General features: G+C 38.2%; 3 non-coding genes across 3 annotated transcripts; all 3 read right to left on the reverse strand.

Moving 5' to 3' along the window:
• Nucleotides 1-3,173: 3,173 nt before the first annotated feature.
• Nucleotides 3,174-3,314, reverse strand: LOC135719529 (U4 spliceosomal RNA). The gene has a single exon (XR_010521163.1). It is a non-coding gene; the product is annotated as a U4 spliceosomal RNA (small nuclear RNA).
• An 883-nt stretch (nt 3,315-4,197) lies between these two features.
• trnas-uga (transfer RNA serine (anticodon UGA)) lies at nt 4,198-4,279 on the reverse strand. Its single transcript has one exon. It is a non-coding gene; the product is annotated as a tRNA-Ser (tRNA).
• Nucleotides 4,280-5,162: 883 nt separating this feature from the next.
• Nucleotides 5,163-5,235, reverse strand: trnak-uuu (transfer RNA lysine (anticodon UUU)). Its single transcript has one exon. It is a non-coding gene; the product is annotated as a tRNA-Lys (tRNA).
• Nucleotides 5,236-23,770: the final 18,535 nt, after the last annotated feature.

Genomic DNA, 23,770 nt, shown 5'->3' on the forward strand with positions numbered 1-23,770 from the left:
GACTTTAACCCACTTGGTACTTTATAATGTCTAATACATTAATGGACTCCAACCACAATTTACCTTTACGGGACTTTAACCCGAGGGCCTCAAACCCAAACTTATTACTTTATAATGTCTAGTACATTAAGGGCCTCTAACCCAAACTTATTACTTTATAATGTCTAGTACATTAAGGGCCTCAAACCCAATTTTAATAAATCTCTTAATATCTATAAAAATAAAAGTTTTTCACTCTGATCAATTTACAAAAATGTAAATTTGTAATTCAGTTCGGATCTCCTTATCAACACAAGTAATTTGGTATATGTCCAATAGCAGAATTTGATATAACAGGTTTCTGCTTACCTTTATTTTAGAAGACCGGTCTTTTGTGTTGAAATGGAGCCCTCCCTTACTCTGGTTTCTTCAATGTGAAACCCTCCTTCCTCTCACTCTCTCCTTTCCCTCCACAAAACGTCGGCGGTCACCAATTGTTGGACTTTAAGGCGTCCATTTGCATGTTCATAATTTAGAGGAAAGGCACAAGATACAAATCTCTAAGTTCAAATATTTATTGATCAGATATGAAAAAGTTTAACAGCGCTGGGTCCTCTCAAGTAGCGAACAACCAGCTCAGGAAGTAACATGCATATTTATAAAATATGTGACGTCGATCTTTCTTCAGAAAATCTCCACCCACAAAGGCCATTCCCCTCGTCCATCTGACTCCATCACCACACCCAATTTTAGCCTGTAGGCAAAGATGGACACACATAGACAAAGAAGAACAAACTGTTCTCCTCTCATCCCTGGGAGCCCTGCCGTTCCTCCCTAGTACTCCTCCAATTCACATAGCATGTTATAATGCTTTCTTAAAAACAAATCATTAATAAAACATTCATTTATAAAAAACATAAGCTGTAAGATGAAAGTGATTATTATGTAAAACATATTTCAATATCATGACATCATTTCATTATTTGTAAAATTGGTTATATGAATAGGGCACACATTAACTTCTTTAGATAGATAAACACATATTAAATCTTTTACTGCAATACTACTTCTAAGGAAACACTTTAATCATTATTAAAAACCATCTGTTAGGAAAGAAAACACACACACACACACACACACACACACACACACACACACACACACACACACACACACACACACACACACACATACATACACACAGGAGATTCTGTTTCTTCAAGGTTGAGCTGCCCTGCCCCCATTAAGTTATTCTGTATGCAACCTTCATTTCATTGGTTAATACAAATTTATCAAAGACAACATCTTATATTTATTACATCAATTATTCAATGATTAATACTGATTAAGTAAGAAATACAACTAGACACAGGAAAAGTTTCTTTCCCCAGGCCATCCACCTCATGAACACTTAAATGTTCCCCTACTGTGGAACAACATGTGCAATACTTCCCTCAGACATTTCATTATAGCACCTTATCACTTTATATATATTCATAACTTATACCTATGTTACTTGTCACTTGTCTTGTTACTTTATATTGTATGTGTACTGGAAGCTACTGCCACCAAGACAAATTCCTTGTACGCGCAAGCATACTTGGCAATAAAGTTCTTTCTGATTCTGATTCTGATTCTGATTCTGAAATACATTGCACATTTTATCCTGTGAACATTAAAGCATTAGTTAATGAAATAGTTGCCTGTTTGCTTTCCCCCTCAGGCCTCTCTCTTATCTTGATCTATACCATGCGTAAATTCCTCGCTAATCCTCCTTACAGCACACACACAAAAACTGGTAACTCTCCACTCTCAAACATAAACACCTAATTTCTACATAATAGCTCAGTGCATATATGAAACACACAATGTTTATAGAATAAAATGATCAATTAAAGAAATATAAAAATGGAACAAAATCAATTTCCACAGTCCTTATTTGGACATCTTTGTAACTTTAACACTTTTAGCAATCAGCATGAAATGTAGGCAGTAAATATGTAAAACATAATTATTCAACAACACAACAGTACTCCATTGTTCATGAATTGGTTAAATGCATTCATTAGTTAAACATACTAATTTTCACTTTCTCTAAATATAACATAGTTATAAAGCAAACAACTTGTTTATTGAAACCATCTGTTCTGCGTGTTTTCTCTTCAGGGCTTTGTTCCTACCCCCAACTGGAACAGCCTTTCAACTTTACACACAGACATTTACTCACATATCTCAGCACAGAAAGCATAATGGCACATATGGATTATAACATAACATACTGATTAATAAAACAACATAAAAATCCCACAGCTGATTGGTCATTGCATGCGAATCTTGGTTTCAGCCAGGAGCGCTGATTGGCCATTGCTTGCAAATCTTGGTTTCAGCCGGGAACGCTGATTGGCCGTTGCATGCAAATCTTGGTTTCAGCCGGGAACGCTGATTGGCCGTTGCTTGCGAATCTTGGTTTCATCCGGGAACGCTGATTGGCCGTTGCTTGCAAATCTTGGTTTCAGCGGGGAACGTGATTGGCTGTCATAACCAAGAATAACCACGACTTACAGGTGGCAGGGAGAGCTATCCGGGCTCACGCTTCAGTACCAGGGCATCACCTCTCATGCCTCCTACGGTCTGATAATGTTGGCAGACAAGGATTGGGATTTCTTTATCATGACCTGTTCATTACTCATTGGTCTGTGGACAGAGTAAATGTTACTAGAAGGCCAGAATGAGCCGGCACCTGCTTCAGTCTTCTAACAGAGTACGTAAGAGCTCTTTAAGGGGAGAAGTCTTGCTTCAGCTTGAGACAGTCTTCTCTTGAGGAAAAAGCAGCCGTTCTCCAAAACGTCACCAGAGAGGCAGCGTTACTAAGCTGAAGGAAGTGTAGGTGTGTCTGCGTAACATGATGAACTGACTATTGAGGTGCACGAGATAAAGCACGTGTGACAAAAACGTGACCCTGCCTGTGAAAAGCCAGCTAAATCATTTTTATGATTTGCTCTTTTCTCCGCAAAATCATCACATATGACGTAGAGAACACTCTGTAAAAACATAACCTTAATATCTTTAACGTTGACTTCCACATTAAAGATTGAAATGAATGTGACACCAACGATTGGGATGGAACTTTGATTCCCCTAATCTCACTACTAACAACACTAGCAGACATCTTTCATTTACAACGACCTTGTAAGTCTCTTAAGAGACTGGCAAAAATTGCCAAAGCTGACTGTATTTCAAGTCATCCTGGCGGGGTATTGGGTAAAGTTTTCAACCAGCAAAGATCACGCCTCGGATAAACCTCATAGGCTACGATATTGCCTCTGCGAAAGAATGACGGCAAAGGTCACAACCTTTCCTGTGCACATACCTGGACGCTGGACGACATGGTGGTAATCAAGCTTTAAACTGAGATTAGACTTCAGATGCTGCTTTTAGAGCATGTTGTTTGTTTTTGACGAAAGTATATTGAGGAAAGGGTAAACGTTGCAGATGGAAAATAGGCAAGTGGGAATTGTTGACTTGAACCCTTAGAATACAATTGGTTACGGCTTGAAGAGATCATTTCATTATTTAAAGATAACAGGATTGATTAAGAGAATCTAGGTTCTTTTTATGTGGGGACAAACTCTTGTCCACACTCCAACACAGAAGGTGGCGATAATGCACCTTAAAGTTGATGCTACTTGCCATTAAACGAAGAAGAAGAAGAAGAAGAAGAAGAAGGTATGGCTTTGCTGTATGTTTTGCCTTTTCGACAGGTAAGAGATCTTCACCAGAGGTTTACTCATTATTCGCTGTCTATTAGGAAAAGCATGAGTGCAAAACATTTTTAAATGAATTAAGGACAACAAGCCGGGGCAGGGAATTATGGTAATTGTGAAAACAAAAGGGTGGGGCCTTTATCCTTAACATCTTAGAACATGGCTCAGGTTAGGATCAACTCGATTAGCCACAATGCACATCCTTTCTAAACAAAAACCTGTTCCAGCTCTTTTTTGGTTTCATGTTGTGCGAGCTGTTTATGGACAATATGACAACGGAAGCTGCATCACTTGACAACAGGGCTGCTTGTTGAACACACACAGGAGAAACTACGACAGGCTGCTTAGTTTTCCATCCGCAAATCCAATGGTAACAACTTGAGCAGCAGAAATACAGCACTTCGTGAGCTGGAACGACCAACAAGCGAAGCTCTGAAGCCAGGGAGCAGACACACCTAGTCGGCACGGTTTGAACCTGCGCGGGGAGACCCCAATGGATTTCAAGTCCATCGCCTTAACCACTCGGCCACGACTACAACGAGTCATCCTTGCAAACCCTCTGGGCTTGTTGTGTGCTGAAAAGAACTTGTCGGTCAGGTAGGTACAAAAGGGTCAGCGTTGGGATGATCCACCCACATCCCTGGGTGGACTGCCGTGACCCGGATTCGAACCGGGGTTGCTGCGGCCACAACGCAGAATACTAACCACTATACGATTACGGCGTGCCACCAGGCTCCGGCATGGCTGCGCCTCCAGGTTTGCCTGAGTGCGTCGGCCGGAAGGCGCTTGGCATTCATTTTCTGGAGAGGGGTATAAACGGAGGTCAGAGCCAGCTGCAAATGGGTGGGTTAGCAGCAAGTGGGTGGAGCTTTAGCAGCAAGTGGGCTGTACAAACTTCCAGAGGATTCACCACCGTCCCATTTAAAGTGTAACTCCTCCTACTTGCACATTTCTGAAATCCCTCCTACTTGCGGCATAATCTCCTCCCACTTGCGGCATAAGATCCTCCCACCTGCAGTCTCCGGGCTGCAGCGATATATACTTGATTTTCTGAGGTCTCAATCATTTTTTTGTTTACTTTCATCTGCAAACCTTAAGCAAAATGTCTCTCAGGGGTGGTTTCCCGCACAGGGATTAGTTTAAGACAGGACTAGGCCTCAGTTTAATTAGAAAATACAACTAGTTTTAACAATCATGCCTTATTAAAAACATTACCTGTGTGCATTTCACGGCAAAGCAAAGGGCAATGGTGTCAGTGAAAGTTCTTTTCAGTTTGGACAGCTCTTACATTTATTTTAGTCGAGGACAAGTCTAATCCCTGTCTGAGAAATCGCCCCTCAAAATCCAATACGTCCTCGAGGCCGACCCAAACGCCAAGGGGAGACGATCGCAGACGGCAGGACACAAACATGCACTCATCGCCCGAACAGGGACTTGAACCCTGGACCCTCAGATTAAAAGTCTGATGCTCTACCGACTGAGCTATCCGGGCTCACGCTTCAGTTCCAGGGCATCACCTCTCATGCCTCCTACGGTCTGATAATGTTGGCAGAAAAGGATTGGGATTTCTTTATCATGACCTGTTCATTACTCATTGGTCTGTGGACAGAGTAAATGTTACTAGAAGGCCACAATGAGCCGGCACCTGCTTCAGTCTTCTAACAGAGTACGTAAGAGCTCTTTAAGGGGAGAAGTCTTGCTTCAGCTTGAGACGGTCTTCTCTTGAGGAAAAAACAGTCGTCCTCCAAAACGTCACCAGAGAGGCAGCGTTACTAAGCTGAAGGATGTGGACTCTGTAGATGTACATATGTTTTTAATGTTGCTAAACAAGCAGCTGTATTATGGCACTTTCGTGTTGATCAGTTATTTTAAACTTTAAAACTGCATTTAGAAGCAGACAACATTAATTCTGTCATCTCAGCTAGTTTCACTTTGCGGATGAATTCCAGTTGATGCTCCAAAAACCAAAGAAGCATCACACAGCCCTTTTAATATGTATTCTGTCCGACTCGTAATCCCCACTGTCTTTTCTTGCTATTTTTCAAATGAATAATAACGCTGGCTTGCTTCGCATAGTTGGCTGGGCCGCTCGCCCTGTATAACCAATCCGTGTCAATTACAACATTATCACGTTGCGTGAGCTTCCTGACACAGGTAAAATTCGAATGCAAAGTTTTACGTTCGAATATGCATTTTTTTTTTACATTCGACGAATATTCGAAATTCGAATTAAAATTTGACAGCCCTAGTGCTACTTGCCATTAAACAAAGAAGAAGAAGGTATGGCTTTGCTGTATGTTTTGCCTTTTCGACAGGTAAGAGATCTTCACCAGAGGTTTACTCATTATTCGCTGTCTATTAGATAAAGCATGAGTGCAAAACATTTTTAAATGAATTAAGGACAACAAGCTGGGGCAGGGAATTATGGTAATTGTGAAAACAAAAGGGTGGGGCCTTAATCCTTAACATCTTAGAACATGGCTCAGGTTAGGATCAATTCGATTAGCCACAATGCAAATCCTTTCTAAACCAAAACCTGTTCCAGCTCTTTTTTGGTTTCATGTTGTGTGAGCTGTTTATGGACAATATGACAACGGAAGCTGCATCACTTGACAACAGGGCTGCTTGTTGAACACAGGAGAAACTACGAAAGGCTGCTTAATTTTCCATCCGCAAATCCAATGGTAACGACTTGAGCAGCAGAAACACAGCACTTCGTGAGCTGGAACAACCAACAAGCAAAGCTCTGAAGCCAGGGAGGGTCAGGGTTTGAACCTGCGCGGGGAGTCCCAATGGATTTTAAGTCCATCGCCTTAACCACTCGGCCACGACTACAACGAGTCATCCTTGCGAACCCTGTGGGCTTGGTGTGTGCTGAAAGGAACTTGTCGGTCAGGTTGGTACAAAAGGGGCAGCAGTGAGATGATCCACCCACATCCCTGGATGGACTGCCGTGACCTGGATTCGACCACAACGCATCCGGGCCACAACACAGAGTACTAACCACTATACGATCACAGCGTGCCACCAGGCTCCAGCAAGGCTGCGCCTGCAGGTTTGCCTGAGTGTGTTATAGTATACTAGTCAACATTTGAAATGGATCAAAACCTTTCATAAAAGTGGGCCTAAAATTCATTCTTGTCTTATGACATTTTTGATTAAGATTTTTGATCCACTTCAAATGTTGACTAGTGTAGTTTTTGTTGGGTATATTACTGATCATATACTGCATTAATATTATATTAAGCCTAAGGCTTATTGTTTATACACAAGGCTATAAGACACCCAGTTAAACTTTAGTTTTCTCAGTTAGCTTTCATTTCATAATTAAAAGAGCCCAGGTGCGATCCTGTGACTATGCCTGTTCTCGTCACGGTTATTATAAGAAAAGGTCGAAATAACCGATAAACATGAGGACGTCTTTTTAGATTAGTTAACTTTCGTTTTCTCAGTTTCCTAATTAAAAGAGACCAGGTGCGACCCTGCGACTATGCCACGGTTGTTCTCGCCACGATTATTATGAGAAACAAGGTCGAAACAACCAACAAACAAGAGTACGTCATTTTTAATTAGAGAAGTCGTCCGGCTGTACTTCGCTACATTAACAATAAGTTAGTTGTGTCAGGGAAAGCTAAGGCCAATCAAAAAAATAAACAGAGTACGTCATTTTAAGATTTGAGAAGTCCAGCTGTTCTTTGCTATATTAATAATAAGGCATCTGTGCAAGCTAGGCCAAGGCCAAGCTAACCAATAAGCAGAATATATAATTTTAGATATGGGGAAGGATTCAGCTGCACTTTTGCTACATCAAACAAATAAATTAATTGTGGCAGACCGAGATTAATTAATAGAGTATACGTCATCTCAGATAAGAAGTGTTTGATCTTACTGTATAAAAATGGAGTCAGATGTTGGGAGGGCAGATGATCTTTGAGCACCTCTTTGAGGGGTGTAGATTGTCTCACTTTGTTGGCTCGAGCGAATAAAGTAATTTTTGTTTGGCACCTGGAACCTTTGTCTCCTGAGTATTTTTTCTTATGAAGATTCAAGCTAAGACTTTTTGCCACTACATAACTTGGTGACCCCAACGTGATTGCACAGAGGCTACGGAGTGGAGGGCTGCAGATGGGCGGAGGTCGGCCAGATCACACAAGGGCGCGCCACTATAGAGGTGAGCATAAATTGCTTATTCTGAATAGTGCTTGTGTGGTCTGCCGAAGGTAAGCCCTGAGCGGTGTTGATACTCCAGGGGCCTCATTTATCAACAGTGCGTAGAAAATGTTCTATATTTGTACCTACGAATGAAATTTAGAATGTGCCTAAGTACAAAAAAATCGGGATTTATCAAACGTGCGCACGGGGTTCGTACGCACATCAGTAAGTAATCCTTGATGATAAATCCCACTTGTTCTTAAGCACCATGCTCGTGCACGTTCATGGTCATTTGCATTCCGAAACACCTCCAATGAACCATATATGGTGACAACACCTCCCGTTATAAGTCACGTGGTTGTGCTTTTTCCCTCATCGCAATAATGGCAAAGAGAGCGTAAAAGAGGAACTTTACAGACATAGAAATTGAGTAACTGGTGGATGAGGTTAATAACACATCTGTTTGGTTCACTTTGTACGGGAGGGATGACTAACAAAAGAAAACAAATCTGCATGGGAACTTGTTACCAGTGAGATTAATTCCGTTGGGTATGAGAACACTTTTAGAAATAAAAAAGTGGTTTGACATTAAATGATCAGCCAAAAAAAAAAAAAACGCGTCACAGCACACCGACGTGAAATCTGTAGGAGGACAGACAAAGACAGAACTTTCCTTGGACAGCCGCATAACCAGCATCATCGCGCGATCTCTGAAAACGCGCTCCCGGCGGAATGGATGATTTGCCAAGTCTTCCAATATTTCAAGATAAGCCAAGCATTTGACGGAGCTTTCTAATATAGGGTTAGACACTAATTTCATTAATTAACTTCAACACTGATTTGCAGTTACTTTATTAACAGTAATCATTTTTAACACCTTGGGGTGTATAATAAATAGGCAAAGTGTTCTTTTAACGCTGGGGATGGACGGTCCTGTGTAGTATCGCTATTCTACCACTAGATGCTCTGCGTACGCATACTCCGAGGTGTGCGTATATTTACACACATTTCTACGTATAAGTGCAATTTGATAAATTCCACACTTTGCGTAAAACTGTTCCTACGCACACTTTACGCACACTTCTGTTCGTACGCACGCTTGATAAATGAGGCCCCAGGTCTCTCCAAATTGAACACAACAATTTGATACTTATAATATAAATTATTTGCTTCCATTAAGATAATGATAAAATATTGAATTGAAAAAGCAAAAAAGGGTTCCAGATTCTAAACAGGTGTGCGTGTGAGTGTGGGTGTCGGGCTTGGTGGACGAAAAAACCCTGCTTGGGCAGGTCACGCGAGTGGCGTGTCAGGCCTTGGGGTCCGGAGCTTGGTGCTCGAGAAAACCCTGCTTGGGCAGGTCACGCGAGAGGCGTGTCGGGCCTTGGGGTCCGGAGCTTGGTGCTCGAAAAAACCCTGCTTGGGCAGGTCACGCGAGAGGCGTGTCGCGCCTTGGGGTCCGGAGCTTGGTGCTCGAAAAAACCCTGCTTGGGCAGGTCACGCGAGAGGCGTGTCGGGCCTTGGGGTTCGGAGCTAGGTGCTCGAAAAAATATGTAATTATTACACGTTGAGATTTAGACACTCAAATCCTGTAGGTCACATGGTCGTAGGTACGGTCTATGTGTAATTTGCCTTGTTGCTTTGTGTTGTCTTTGTTAGTAATTGTAGCATTAATTTGGTGAACTGTGTTAAAACTGCAATCAGTTTGTGTGTTCTATATGAAGGTTGGGTTGAGAGAGAGTGTTTTTCTATGTCTGTGTCTTATTCAGTGTGGGAAAATGTTTGCCTACTAGAGCTGTGTGTGTGTGAAGAGATAAGAGTTAAGAGAGCAGAGAAAGGAGGATCTCATTGTGTATGAGAGAGAGAGTGAGAGAGATTTTCGGGAATGAGAAACTGTTTTGAGAGAGAATGTATGAGAGATCTGTGTGCCTGTGAGAGATTCAGTGTGTGTGCCTATATGTGTGTGTAAGTAAAGAGATAAGGAGAAAGTTAGTGATTTTATCTTTAAAAACATAGTTTTTGATCTTATTTTTCATTTTCTTTTTTCTTAATAGACTTAATGAAGTAATTATGGATGATAATAACTTAAAATATAAGAGAAGTGTATTTACAGCAGCTAGGGATGTTCATATTGACCGTTTAACCGTTAACCGAAGGTAAGAATTAATGACAGATTAACATTATCAGTTAAAATAATAATAATAATAATTGTTAACGCATGGTGACACAAAGGTGGCCCTTAAATTAGCAAAAGCAAAACTTTTTGAAATGCATCCTGCTTTAGAAATGATCACTGTGGTAGATGAAAAAGAGAATCTGCCCTTTTGGATATTAATCATCTGGACTGATCACATGCTCTTTGAGGTAATGTTGCGTGAATATCTGATAAAGTATGAATCCTGGTTCTGTTGTTGTTTTGTCGCTGCTGATTGCACGTTCAAATAAAATAAAATGTTTTGTTTTTACCAGGTCACAGACAACCGTCAACTGTATTTTTACTCAATGACAATTCAATATTAAAATTGTGTAAGTTAAGGGTTAATGTTCGGTTGATAAGCTGCGGTCGTCAGTCAGGAAAATTAACTAATATATAAACATCCCTGCAGCAGAAAGAGTGTGAAACGCTAAAATTCTAACTGAAATAAGGAATATTAACAATCACTTCTGGAAAAACATTTTGCAAATATTTAGCAGCAGTGGGGAACCTTCAGGGCCTTCTACCCCTTCAGAGAAGGCCTAAAAAAATTTATAAAAAGATTTTTTATTATAATAATATAAATAAATAATAATCAATAAAAATATGTTTTTACATTTTTAAATTTCTATTTAATTCAATTTAATACAATACATGTAATATATTTTCTCTCATCTATGTTCTAACGTTAAGCTTACTGTCAGGTTCATTTCATGAAAACATCTAATCCAATCAGAATCGTCCGTCTCTGTTAAGGCCCGGTTATCTGGCTCATTCATTGGTTAGGACTTCATGAATCCCAGGGAAGGCCAAGCGATGTGTTTTGGTGTGGAGAGTGACGGGCAAATCGACCAATCACGTTTTGATTTCAAGTGGGCGGGCAAAAAACAAAACATTGTAAGCCTTCATGAAGTCCTAATCATGCAACAAACTGGATGCGAGCTGCCGTAAAACACCAAAGACGAAAATCATAGACCGTTAATATTAATACAGTCTAGTGGCCCGAATCTCTGCGGTGAGAGTGGTTGAGGTAAATGGCGGAAAACGTGATTGACGTTGTGGCTAGCTTGATAGGGCTGAGGTAAAAACGAAATTACTTAAGCGCGTACTCGTGAAGAGCACAGCTGGGAGAAGCACGTGCAGAGGAGCCTGTGCATATGACGCGAACACGAGAAAAATAATGGGTTTAATTATACTTTTACTTCCTGACAGTTTCACTTGTTACGTGAGGATAGTATTGACTGACAGACGACGCCGAATTACATACAATATAATTTCCTAACTAAATCTGAGAGAATGCGAAAACATTCAAATATTTTTTACCTTGCTATACCCGATGGGCAGGGCGGAGATACATTTTGGTAGCCCGACAAGAATTCGCAATAGCCCCGGGACCTCGATTTTGCGAGCCCTGGATATCTTATAACAACAGTTATAAGCCACAAAGAGGTGGACTGAGAACGCAGGGTGCTATATTTCCCCTTATGAAAAAGATTAACAAGGTATCCTACAGCTAAATATATATTTCCAAAAAATAAAAAATAAATTAAAGAACATAATTTAAGCTTGTTAAATGCAAAATTTACAGAGCCCCTGTCATTACAGAGCAGCAGAATCTGTATTTGTGTTTATCAGTTAAAGTAATTTTAAACTTTAAAACTGCATTTAAAGGCAGACAATGCCCATTCTGTAATTCAACTTTGCGTGCTCAGAATTTTTACACGTTCACTGATTTAACGAAATATGAATAGCCTAGTATTATGGATGGAGAGGCATTTGCACTTTATTGCATATTTTGAAGGCCCAGCTGAAGTACCCACGGTTCGCCACTGTTTAGCAGTAATATTATATACATTAGTGCTGCAACGACGCGTCGACGTCATAGATTACGTCGACTATGAAAATACGTCGACATGCGTAAAATGCGTCGACGCGTTGCCGTTTACATTCATTTCGCATAATGGCGGCTTCTGCTCTTGGCAGTGTTATCCATACATTTGTGTGCGCCACAAAATCAACAATGGCCGAAACATTTAACGTTACATTTTTATTTTCATTTAAAACGGCTTCATTTATTGTTGTGCGCGCTCGGTGGTGCCTCTCTTGTGCACGCGCGCTCTCTCTCTTTCTCTACGTGAAGCCCCTAGACAGCGCCTCTCATACATGACACTGAATGAAAGAATTAAAAGTTGGCTGTGTTTTGTACTTGCACGTCAGATGTTACTGGCAGAGAAGAAGACTGATTCGAGTTTATCATGAAAGTTTAGCACTTATTCAGCCCCCGTAATTTGCCGGCTTTAAAAATGTTAGCGCAAGACGCACGGGTTGCTTTTCAAAGCGCTCGCCTGTGAACTCGAGTTTAGATTCAGATGCGTCATCTGTATTTGAGGGCGTTTGCCGCTTGTCTAGATGCGCGACCTGATACGAACGGCCACTTAAATGAAAATGAGACAAATCGTAATTTTTAAAAATCTAAGCAGGGCTCCAGATTGCCACCAAATGGGGGCATTTTGCCACCAAAATTTGAGAGTGTGCCACTGAATTTTACATCCAGTTGCACATGTGCGACCAGTAAATTTGACCTTTTTTTGTGATGTGACACTGAATTTGAAAACAGCACATTGTACTTTCTGAATCTATCATTAAAATATTTATCAGTAATACAGTGGAAATGAGTAGAAATGTGAATTTGGATAGCATGTTGATTTACAGTGTGTGCCCCTAAATTTTCTGGTTGCGCCCCTAAAATTTTCAGTCGGGGGCCACTGTGCTCCTAGTGAAGAAAGTTAGTCTGGAGCCCTGCTAAGTCATAGATGCAATAATGAATGATCTATGAATAGTCATTATTATTCATCGTCTTTTGATAACAAAAACTTATTTGATGCAAAACTCATCAGTTTATTTAAAACGTTTCATATGAATATAATGTTTTCTTAAGTAAAACAAGTCCATTCAGTATTTGTTCTTTTATGACACAAGGTATTGGCAATGATCCAAGTACTAAAAATTAAGATAAGGATTTTTTATTTTTCCTCCTGTTCCTCTGCATACTTGATAAATCTTGCTTGTGTATTGTATATCAGGAGTTTCTAAACTTTTTCAACCCAACAGGTAATCTCAAGACCCACCATTTAAAAAAAATAGAAATATAGGGGAAAACACAAACACATTTGTTCCCTGGGTGGTTTCCTGGCCGGTTGCATAAACATAGCCGTGACATTAAGACTGCATCTTAAGAATGATTCTGACTAACTAGCAATTAGTTAGGGCTAATCGGTCTTATTATTTGGATTTAAATTAGACCAATCTACCTTTCTATGTAACATACTTAAAACAGTTATGATCAGTCTTGAAGAAAAAAATTCATGACTAACTTTAAAGACTAGTCTTAAAGTTTTATGCAACCGGCAGGACAGACATTAGCTTAAGCCAGGACTAGACCTTAGTTTAATTAGGAAATATAATTAGTTTAAACAAACATGCCTTACTAAAAACATTACTTGTGTGCATTTTGAGGCCAAACTAAGGGCACTGATGTATTTTAAGATATGTCAGTGCAAGATGTTTTCAGTTTGGGCAGCTCTTATATTTATTTTAGTCTAGGACTAGTCTAATCCCTGTCTGGGAAACTGCCCCTATATGTCTGACAACAGAACAGATAATATGTGAAAATAGCATTCAGTTGTGTTAAAATACAATAAAACAAACAATAACTGTCAGATCAGACAGAGAGTAGAAAACAGATTATCCAACAGATTAAATAGCTAATCAAAAAAAGAACACTGTATTAATAATAAAAAATAGTCGTTAGAGTAGTCGACTAATCGGAAAAATAATCGCTAGATTAGTCGACAGAAGAAATAGTCGTTAGTTGCAGCCCTAATCACTCTAAAAAAATAGTCCGTAAAAAAACGGATAATGTCCTGGCAGAAAATTACCGGCACTTTTTCCGTTATGTTTACAGACATTTCTGTTTATTAAAAAACGGAACATTCTGTAGATTTATAAAACACTGTCCGTAGATTTACAGACCATTGTCCGTAGCCTTTAGGGACACTTCAATCCGCCTATGAAACGCAACAATGGTGACAATCAACAACAAAGCTTCATGCCGCAATGCATGCCGAGTACCAAGATTGTGGAAAACTCTCTTAACATTTACTCTCACCATTGTTGAGATTTGTATCCAAAGTGTTGATGTCTCTGGAGCAAAAACCACAGTTGACACATTTGCAGCAATCTTATTCAATACAGTGTTTTATTAGGTCAGCATAGAGTGTCACTCTTATCATTTCAGTTCTTTATTCTCATTTTATCATTTCATATTTAAATGCTAGGCAGCATAACATAATAACAACCAAGCTTGCATGACATCATAGACACTTCCCCTTACTCAAGCAACAAACAAGTTGCAATGTTAAAAGAGCAGAGTCAATTCTGGAAGGTAAAGGGACAAAAGCCTAACTAAAGGGAACATTAATCACCATAGTGGTGACTTCCAATGAATCTAAAACAAACACAAACTGTAGATTTAATGTGATAAATGTTGTAGTAAATATCCATTTGACTTACATGTCACGTCAGAAAGAAGATTTGTCTACTAAATCACATGTGCCGATGCTGGAATAGTTGAACACTTGTATCTTGTTCTGACAGCATTTGTGTAGAACAGGGGTGTCAAACTCATTTTAGGCTGAGGGCCGGATGGTAAATAACGCCATGAAGTGCGGGCCGGATAATTTTTTTAAACCTTAGTGTGCTGATAATTGTGTTAAAATTAACTAAACAAACCAATTAATTAGTTTGTTTAGCAAAAAAACCAGAGAAACACACAGCTCTGTGAAAACTACATTTCATAAGGTCACACTCATACTGTATATTATACACACAAATTTACATCTGAACAAAACCCACTGGCCTTATAGGTTGAAAACTTTAATTTAACTTCTTTTGCCTTAATGCCAAAATTATTAATAAACCATTCACTTTTCTTTGGAATATATTTGTAATGAGAACATTCATTTAGAAAATGCTAGATGGGGCAGTGGCCCAAACCAAAAATGGCACTATGGGTTTGGTACTATTATTATGGTTTTAATAAAGTATTATAAATATTATGTGTTATATTACTAGCATCAACTTACACAAGTGATTATAATGGGAAATATAATAAGAATTAAAGTGTGACAATCTGCTAAATATTCAATATGATTTACCTGCTGGCTTGATGGAGCTTTGAATCCATGTTTGCAATGTTGAACTGCTGCCAAAAGCCTCTCTTTCCGTTCTCTGTCGTTATTTTGTGAAGGCATTGGTGTTTTTTGTATTTTTTGTCAACAAAGTGTGCCAACAACAGCAAATTTAGTGTTTATATTAACTTAGATCTGATCGGGAACATTAAATCGATTAGACAAGCATTGTAACGTTAATAAGAATGTGGATATTTTGTTGTTTGCTTGCTAAGTTGTTAGCACTTTTAGAACACCGACAGCAAATCATTACCGGAAGAAATACATAAACGTACTTACAAATTACTAATTCTGCGATTTAACAACTGATATAATGTAATGAATCTACCTGTTAATGCAACGAACTTCGGAAACTGTCGTCTTCTCACTCCAGGCAGAGAGTGGACACAGAGATGCTGCGGAGCGGGCGGGAAAACACGAAGTGGATTACCAGAATCGGTGGATCTTTAGCGGAGCGGTAACAATAAAACGGCAAGATTTGTTTACTCTATTTTCCGCGTTTTGCTGCTTTCCGCAAGTCTCTCATATTAAAAACGAACTAGACACCCGCCTTAAAGGGTTTTTAAAATATGTATTTAATATTTAATAAAACTGTATAAATCATCATGCGGGCCGGATTGGACACCTTTGCGGGCCGTATCCGGCCCGCGGGCCGCATGTTTGACACCCCTGGTGTAGAAGTTAAACATCATCCATGTTAGAAAATAACTCTGCAAGCAACTTGTAATTTTAGGTTTCAAACAGAGATGGTGATAGAGAGGCAAAAGTGAAAGATTGCAGCAGGAGTTGTTGCACCCATAATGCAACGTGTTATTAAAAAAAACAGATAAACGCCTGTAAAACATAAATACGGAAAATTCCTTCATATTTACTCAGTACTTTGTCCGTTTTTTTACGGATTTTTTTAGAGTGTAAATTAATAGACTGGTATTTGAGATAATTAGTGGAAGTACAAAAGTTACCAGAAGTAGAGAAAAATTAATAATTAGAATCCTTTGATTCTTTGGAATGTCATGTTGATAGAATATTTAGATGAGGTTTGCTCATACAACCTTCAGAGATCAAGTAGGCCACGTACGCCTGAAACTGGAAATAATAATATTTTGGAAATATTATTGTTGAATGTGAAGTTGCCTATTAGTCCTAACCTGGTCCTAACGCAAATACAAAATGTGACAAATGAGCCAATCAATTCCTACCAAGATGGAAAGAGACAATAAGCAATTGTGTTGACATGACAATTGCATGGCAAATTCTCCAGAGAATCAACGTACATTTTATCAAATCACACATCAAATTATCAAATTAAACACGAGCGTTAACTGATTTGCTAATTTGTTGAAACATTAACTCATGATTTAGTTTGTATTGGTATAATGGTTGATTTTCGGAAGGGAAATACGTTTAGATGTCCACATTAAAAGAAATTTACAAAAGTTTTTATGTCCATAGAAATCACATTAAATGTAAGTAAAGTGTCTACTGTTAAGGTTTCAAATAAGTTTTTTGGAGTTTTTGCAAATGTCAACATGTGATTGAAATAATGGTTAACACTTTACAATAAGGTTCATTAGTTAACATTAGTCAACTCCATTACTTAAAGGGGTCATATTATAGCACAATACCTTGTGTATTTGGTGTAATACAATGTGTTTGTGTGGTTTATGGTTAAAAAAATCATTATTTTCCACATACCATACATTTTTTAGCACCTCTAAGTCCCGCCCATCTGAAACAAGTCGTTTGGTACTGTAAGACAATTTCCTAAATAAGATAGCACCTCCCCAAAGGACACTGCATGGGGGCAAAGTGAGTGCGCGGGAAAAGCCACTCTCCACGATTCACAGTGGACTTCCCACTGAGACACATTTGGGTTTCAAAGACACACCTTTAGGGTGTCATACATTTGTATTCTTTTCTCTAAAAGCAAACTGTATATGAAATGCTACATGCACAAAGAATCTAAAATCTGTATCTTATTTGTTTTCTATTGGAATGTCTCATTGCAAGTGGTTACAGGTCTCACTCATATAACAACAGAATTCAATGTTAAAGTATATGTGAAACTTCATTCAATGTTGATAGACACCTCCCTTTCTAAGCATAAACCAATCACCCACTGTATACAGATTAAGGACAGCCCTTAGTTTTTACAACAACCAATCAGTACCAAATTCCTATATGCTTTGTTCTCTGGTTATTTAAGGAGATGTGTAGAAGATTTAGGGGGGACTTTCAATATCGAAAAATGCACCCCCATGATGCTGTCCTTGCACAGCATCATGTATTGTTATTTTACTTTGAGGAATCTGTAACCAGATCTTCATCTCATTACCAGGTATGCAATTGGTTTTCGTTTGATTTTCGTATTCGAATTGGAATGTAAATTGGCTTCTGAATTATGTTTTACCTACCTGGTTAATAAATTGTTATATTTGATTTTATTCTGTGTTGCTCGGTAAATGTTGACACTGCAAGTAATATCGTTGTATCCGTAGTTACCGTAAGGACTGAAATCAGGCTAGGATCGGCCCAATCCCAGTTAGATAGTGAATAATACATCAGCTGAGGATTTGAGAGATACGACTAGCAATTGGCGTTAGTTTAAGTGTACTTAGAAGAGTGGAGGCTGTGTTTCCGTTTAGAGTAACATTTCTGATTACTCTAAATAGGGTCAGCCTCAACCTCTGTTTATTTCAATGTTATTCTATTCATTAATCTTGATTAGAAATAATAATTGTAATAATTAAGTGTCACCTCTAAGGGGACTAAATAAAGTATGTTTAAAGTTGAGCACGCAGAAAGCGGCCGCTTAAGCGTATAGTCCAACCTCTGGCAGCGACCAACACTGATTCGCTTATGACCGTTGACCAGTATATTAATTATGAGGCCCGTACTAGGATCATGTGCGACTTTGAGAACCGAATGAACGAGTGTAATACCAGAGCTTTATCAGAATAAATAAACAAACATCCATCTAAATTCTGTAAGCTTTAAAAGTAATAATCAATCAAATTTGTAATATAATATAAACTAAATCTTTGTCTTTGGAGTCAGATTAGAGATAAATATACCCAAATTACGTAACGCCAAAACGTCAACTGCAAAGCTCCGGAAAAGACCGAACGCGCTATCAATCCTTCCCATGCGGTTTGGACTTCGCCATTGGGCCAAACGGATGGATGGGGGATATAAAATTTCACCCCCTTACAAAGTGGTGATTCCCAGGACGTGATATTCAACCAGTGAGAAAATCTTATCAAAATGTACAAAGTACGACTGATTTGATCCCTGGAGAATAAGAGTCTTTTCATGGAGCTAAAGGTTTGAACTTCTTCTATTTCTTCAGCTGATGTGGTAAGTCAATCTTTTCTTTGCCTTTTAAAAATGTTTAAAGGAATGTTTTAAACATCCCACATTTATGAAATAGGTTGTAAATATACCTAATGTTAGACTGGAAATTAAATCCGGTGGGGCTTTAAGAATGAAATGAAACCACATTATTAGGAAATGCTGTGTGATGTTAAATGAAGAATGAATTGCTTTGCTCTGTTAAGATCTTTTGTTTACGTGCCTACGGAAAACAAAAGATCGTCTCACATTGGAGTTAAATCATACAAAATTTGTTCTGATTCTCAAACAAGGAAAACATCTAGAATCTAAATTTAAATCACCAAATTCTACACAATTGTTTATGTTGTGACAGTAAATGCACAACCTGGAAAACAGCTAAAAAACATTAACAATTGAAAAATGATGTTGGATGATTTAAACTACAATGCAATGAATGTGTTTGCATGTGAAGGGAGGACTTGGACAATTGATATGTGAAAAGCACACAGATAGTAAGATTTTTAAATGCTGCAAACATCAGTGTACAATCTATATTTTATGAATTAAGGTAATATTGTAATCAAACTGGAGAATTAAGGAAATGAAGGAAATGTATGAATGATTGAAGGCAGCGTTGTTGGATTTAAAAATCCCCAATGCATAGAGAAATGTAACTGAATGCTGGACATTAAGCAAGTAGGGAAATGATTTTAAATGAGTTGTTGTGAGTGAGCCTTCTAAAAGATCACTCTGGACTGAATGAGAATATAATGGACTCAGTAAGTCATATTCCAATTACAAACCTCTAATTCAATGTAGTATTCCTCCATTGATGAGATACAATTAAGCAAAACCTAAAATTGTTGCAGGAAAATATAATGTTTTTCTAGGCCAACACAAATGGTCTTATCTCTCACTGTGAGACACCCAACTGAGATGAAAGGGCTTACCCCCCACTCAGATAACGGGCCATTGTTCCCAAGAGAGCACATTGTTTTTAAGAGAGACAATTGTCTGTAACTATATTTTCCTTCTGTAAATCAATCTCAGTGTTATTTAAGAACTTGATAAACACCAGGACTGTTAAAAGTTCTTGGCTTAGTCTTTCCCTATGAGTCTGTGAAAATTGTTTAAAGACACTTTTGTACAGCTTTATAGAGATGTGAAAGGCCACACAATTTTTAGTCTTGAAACTGTTGTAGGAATACATTAGCATGAACCAATGAAAATCTGTGCCTCACACCAGTCTGTCCAGGGCTGACACCTTTTCACATTTAAATATATTGATACAGGAACATCTTGCAAATTCAGACACACAAACATCAGTCTGGTAATCCTTAAGAGATCAGTAACGAATGTATTTTTAATTAATACTGTTTTTTATATAATATAATCTACATTGTGATCAAGTTGCAATATCCATTATATTGTCATGGCCAAACAGGCCTCAGATGGTAAAAAGTGGTGTATTACATGTATGTATACTATATGAAATAACTTACACAGGCCAAACTCACAGAATTGGTTCACTACACAGTGTGTCAAGGAGCGGAGCACGCTGTCACGTGTTGCCATGTTTTAACACTGAAAAATTACATGACACTCGTGATGATAGTGAACCAAATCTCCTTCATTGGAAATCCCTAACCCTTTTTTAATCCAATACAGAGGTCTATTTTAATCATTTGGTAACTAAACCTATGATAAATGCTGAACACATCAAACAAAAGAGTCCTTTTGGGTCAGAGATCTGAAGCAGTCAAAGGTGTGATGAGCTGATGAATTGCCCACAGGTCTGACTGAACTGAGCAACTTAAAATGAAGCCACTTGAGCTTATGGGAAAGTTCTCCAGCAGAAATGGAGTTTGAATGCTCACAGCAGACAGCAAGGGTTTAGATGCTTTCACAGCTTAAAGTAATATGCTGTCGGACTACACTGCAATAGCAGTAGTCAATAAAAAAAAAAAACTCTGACCAAAGGATGTAAAGCTAATTTAATCTCTGAAAATAAATTTGCAAAATAATATGACATTGGTACATCTATTCCCTAATGACTGATCACCAAAAGGAGAAATTGTACCGCATGTCTTAATGCAAATTGCATAAAGGGTTAAAAACTAAATTGCTTCTCTGTTTGTCTTTTTATCAGGTTGAAAGCTGTAAATCCTGGCCAGAGATGTCTGGCCACATCAAAGACAGCGAACCCTGCATAAAAAACAATCTAGAAAACTGAGGATGGGTGTGAAGACATTCAAAGGCCATTTTACACCTCACTACACTATACCATCATGAATAGACATGGCCTCAAAATTTGCAACACTAATTGTTAGAGATAAAATCCACCCATCTTTCAGACAAACACTGACTGTACAGCACACACATTGACTAAAACAATCTCGTAACACATCTGGTATAGACGTAAAGACTATCCAGACATAAACACTACACACCACACAACATATTCCAAACTTAACATTACATTTAAAATCAACATTCTCCTGTTGACACAAACAGGGACATCTAATCCAACACAAATTCTAAGTGATATCATTCACACCCATATTAGCAAAACTACAACATTCATAAGAAACTTACATGGCAAAGTCACACTTTGATGATTATGTTTCTAATTGCAATAACAAACTTACTGTCTAAATCTCAAATCAACAATCTGACTGTTGTTGTCATAAGTGAGGACCAGTTGGCGCCCTGATCCTCAACTTATCACTAAACAACAGCACAAACAATTTTCAAGAATCAATCAAACCATTTACATCTCAACTCCTAATATCAAATGTGACTTAGCCGACATATCAGATACACACCTATATAAGTATTCACATATCTCTACACTCATACACCTACTTATACACGCAAACACATTGAAATCTGAGATTCTAAATCTTCAAATGTATGGACTATACATACACATTCACATACACATACATATACACATAGGCACATACCTGCACACATAGAAATCTAACATGAGATTCTGAATCTTCAATTGTGCTCATGGACTCAACATGTTCTGAACATATACTAAGTTAATCTTAGGCCTATACAAGGTGCTTATATTAGAAAATTCAGAGTTCCCTCAACATTCATGATAGATGTGTGCATGGTATGATTACAACATTATGTGCTTATTATTATTATTATTATTATTATTATTATTGTTATATATGGTCTACCATGCCCATACCTAAATCTATTGTAGCAATATTTTACTATCACGTTTATTGATACACCCTATGAGATGCATTACCAAATTTTACTTTAACATGTTCCGTTATTTTTCTTTACATGACCCAATATATGCATACCTGAATGTTATTTAACACTTTCTGGTTTTTATTTTCTTTTCTTTTCACATGACCCAATATGCATACCTGAAGAGGGTTATTTTTACATTTTCTGGGTTTTATTTTCATACAATCTATAATATGCATACCTGAAGAAGGTTATTTTTACATTTTCTGGGTGTATTTTCATACAATCTATAACATGCATACCTGAAGATCATTTTAACCATTCCTGGGTTTTATTTTCATACAATCTGTAACATGCATATCTCAAGGTTATTTTAACATTTTATTTTCTGGGTTTTATTTTTATAATATGCATACCTCAATGTTATGCCTTGTTGTTTTAACCTGATCTTTTGCATCTTCTTCTTCAATATCCAGAGACCAAGTACATTTAAATTCAACTAAACTCCAAATACAACAGTGGGAAAGAACATTGGTAATTTTATAGATCAGATATATTTGACCTGGTGAGACCGTACCACTTGCACTTTTCACATCAAGGTATCATGTGCTATGTTTTATATTTATTCTATTTATGGTTTGCCCTATGAATCTATTGATAATGTTGCTGAGTCTATCAGTATTGATCAATGTTCAATCAATGAATGGTCCTTAAGATGTGCAGGTGTTTCACACAGTAATGTATTGGCAATGACATGATCCCCACCTGACGATGTCTGAAATCAGAGGAGATCACCGTTCAGAGGTGACAACTTTCTTCAAAGGGACAGAACGTCTAAAAACAGGTGGTTTTTTCGCAAAAGAATGGGACATTCATTGAACAAAGCACACAGGCATTGGTTGACACACTGAACTTGAACACTACGAACACTACAGAGATTGGACACCACCAAGAGCTAACATCTTACTGTATGTTGATCTCATCGGGACTGTTATGTTCTCCGATATGATCAAGCGGCGGAGCTGTAAGACAATTTCCTAAATAAGATAGCACCTCCCCAAAGGACACTGCATGGGGGCAAAGTGAGTGCGCGGGAAAAGCCACTCTCCACGATTCACAGTGGACTTCCCACTGAGACACATTTGGGTTTCAAAGACACACCTTTAGGGTGTCATACATTTGTATTCTTTTCTCTAAAAGCAAACTGTATATGAAATGCTACATGCACAAAGAATCTAAAATCTGTATCTTATTTGTTTTCTATTGGAATGTCTCATTGCAAGTGGTTACAGGTCTCACTCATATAACAACAGAATTCAATGTTAAAGTATATGTGAAACTTCATTCAATGTTGATAGACACCTCCCTTTCTAAGCATAAACCAATCACCCACTGTATACAGATTAAGGACAGCCCTTAGTTTTTACAACAACCAATCAGTACCAAATTCCTATATGCTTTGTTCTCTGGTTATTTAAGGAGATGTGTAGAAGATTTAGGCGGGACTTTCAATATCGAGAAATGCACCCCCATGATGCTGTCCTGGCACAGCATCATGTATTGTTATTTTACTTTGAGGAATCTGTAACCAGATCTTCATCTCATTACCAGGTATGCAATGGGTTTTCGTTTGATTTTCGTATTCGAATTGGAATGTAAATTGGCTTCTGAATTATGTTTTACCTACCTGGTTAATAAATTGTTATATTTGATTTTATTCTGTGTTGCTCGGTAAATGTTGACACTGCAAGTAATATCGTTGTATCCGTAGTTACCGTAAGGACTGAAATCAGGCTAGGATCGGCCCAATCCCAGTTAGATAGTGAATAATACATCAGCTGAGGATTTGAGAGATACGACTAGCAATTGGCGTTAGTTTAAGTGTA

This window comes from Paramisgurnus dabryanus, chromosome 14, assembly GCF_030506205.2.
Source record: "Paramisgurnus dabryanus chromosome 14, PD_genome_1.1, whole genome shotgun sequence".
Taxonomy (NCBI): domain Eukaryota; kingdom Metazoa; phylum Chordata; class Actinopteri; order Cypriniformes; family Cobitidae; genus Paramisgurnus; species Paramisgurnus dabryanus.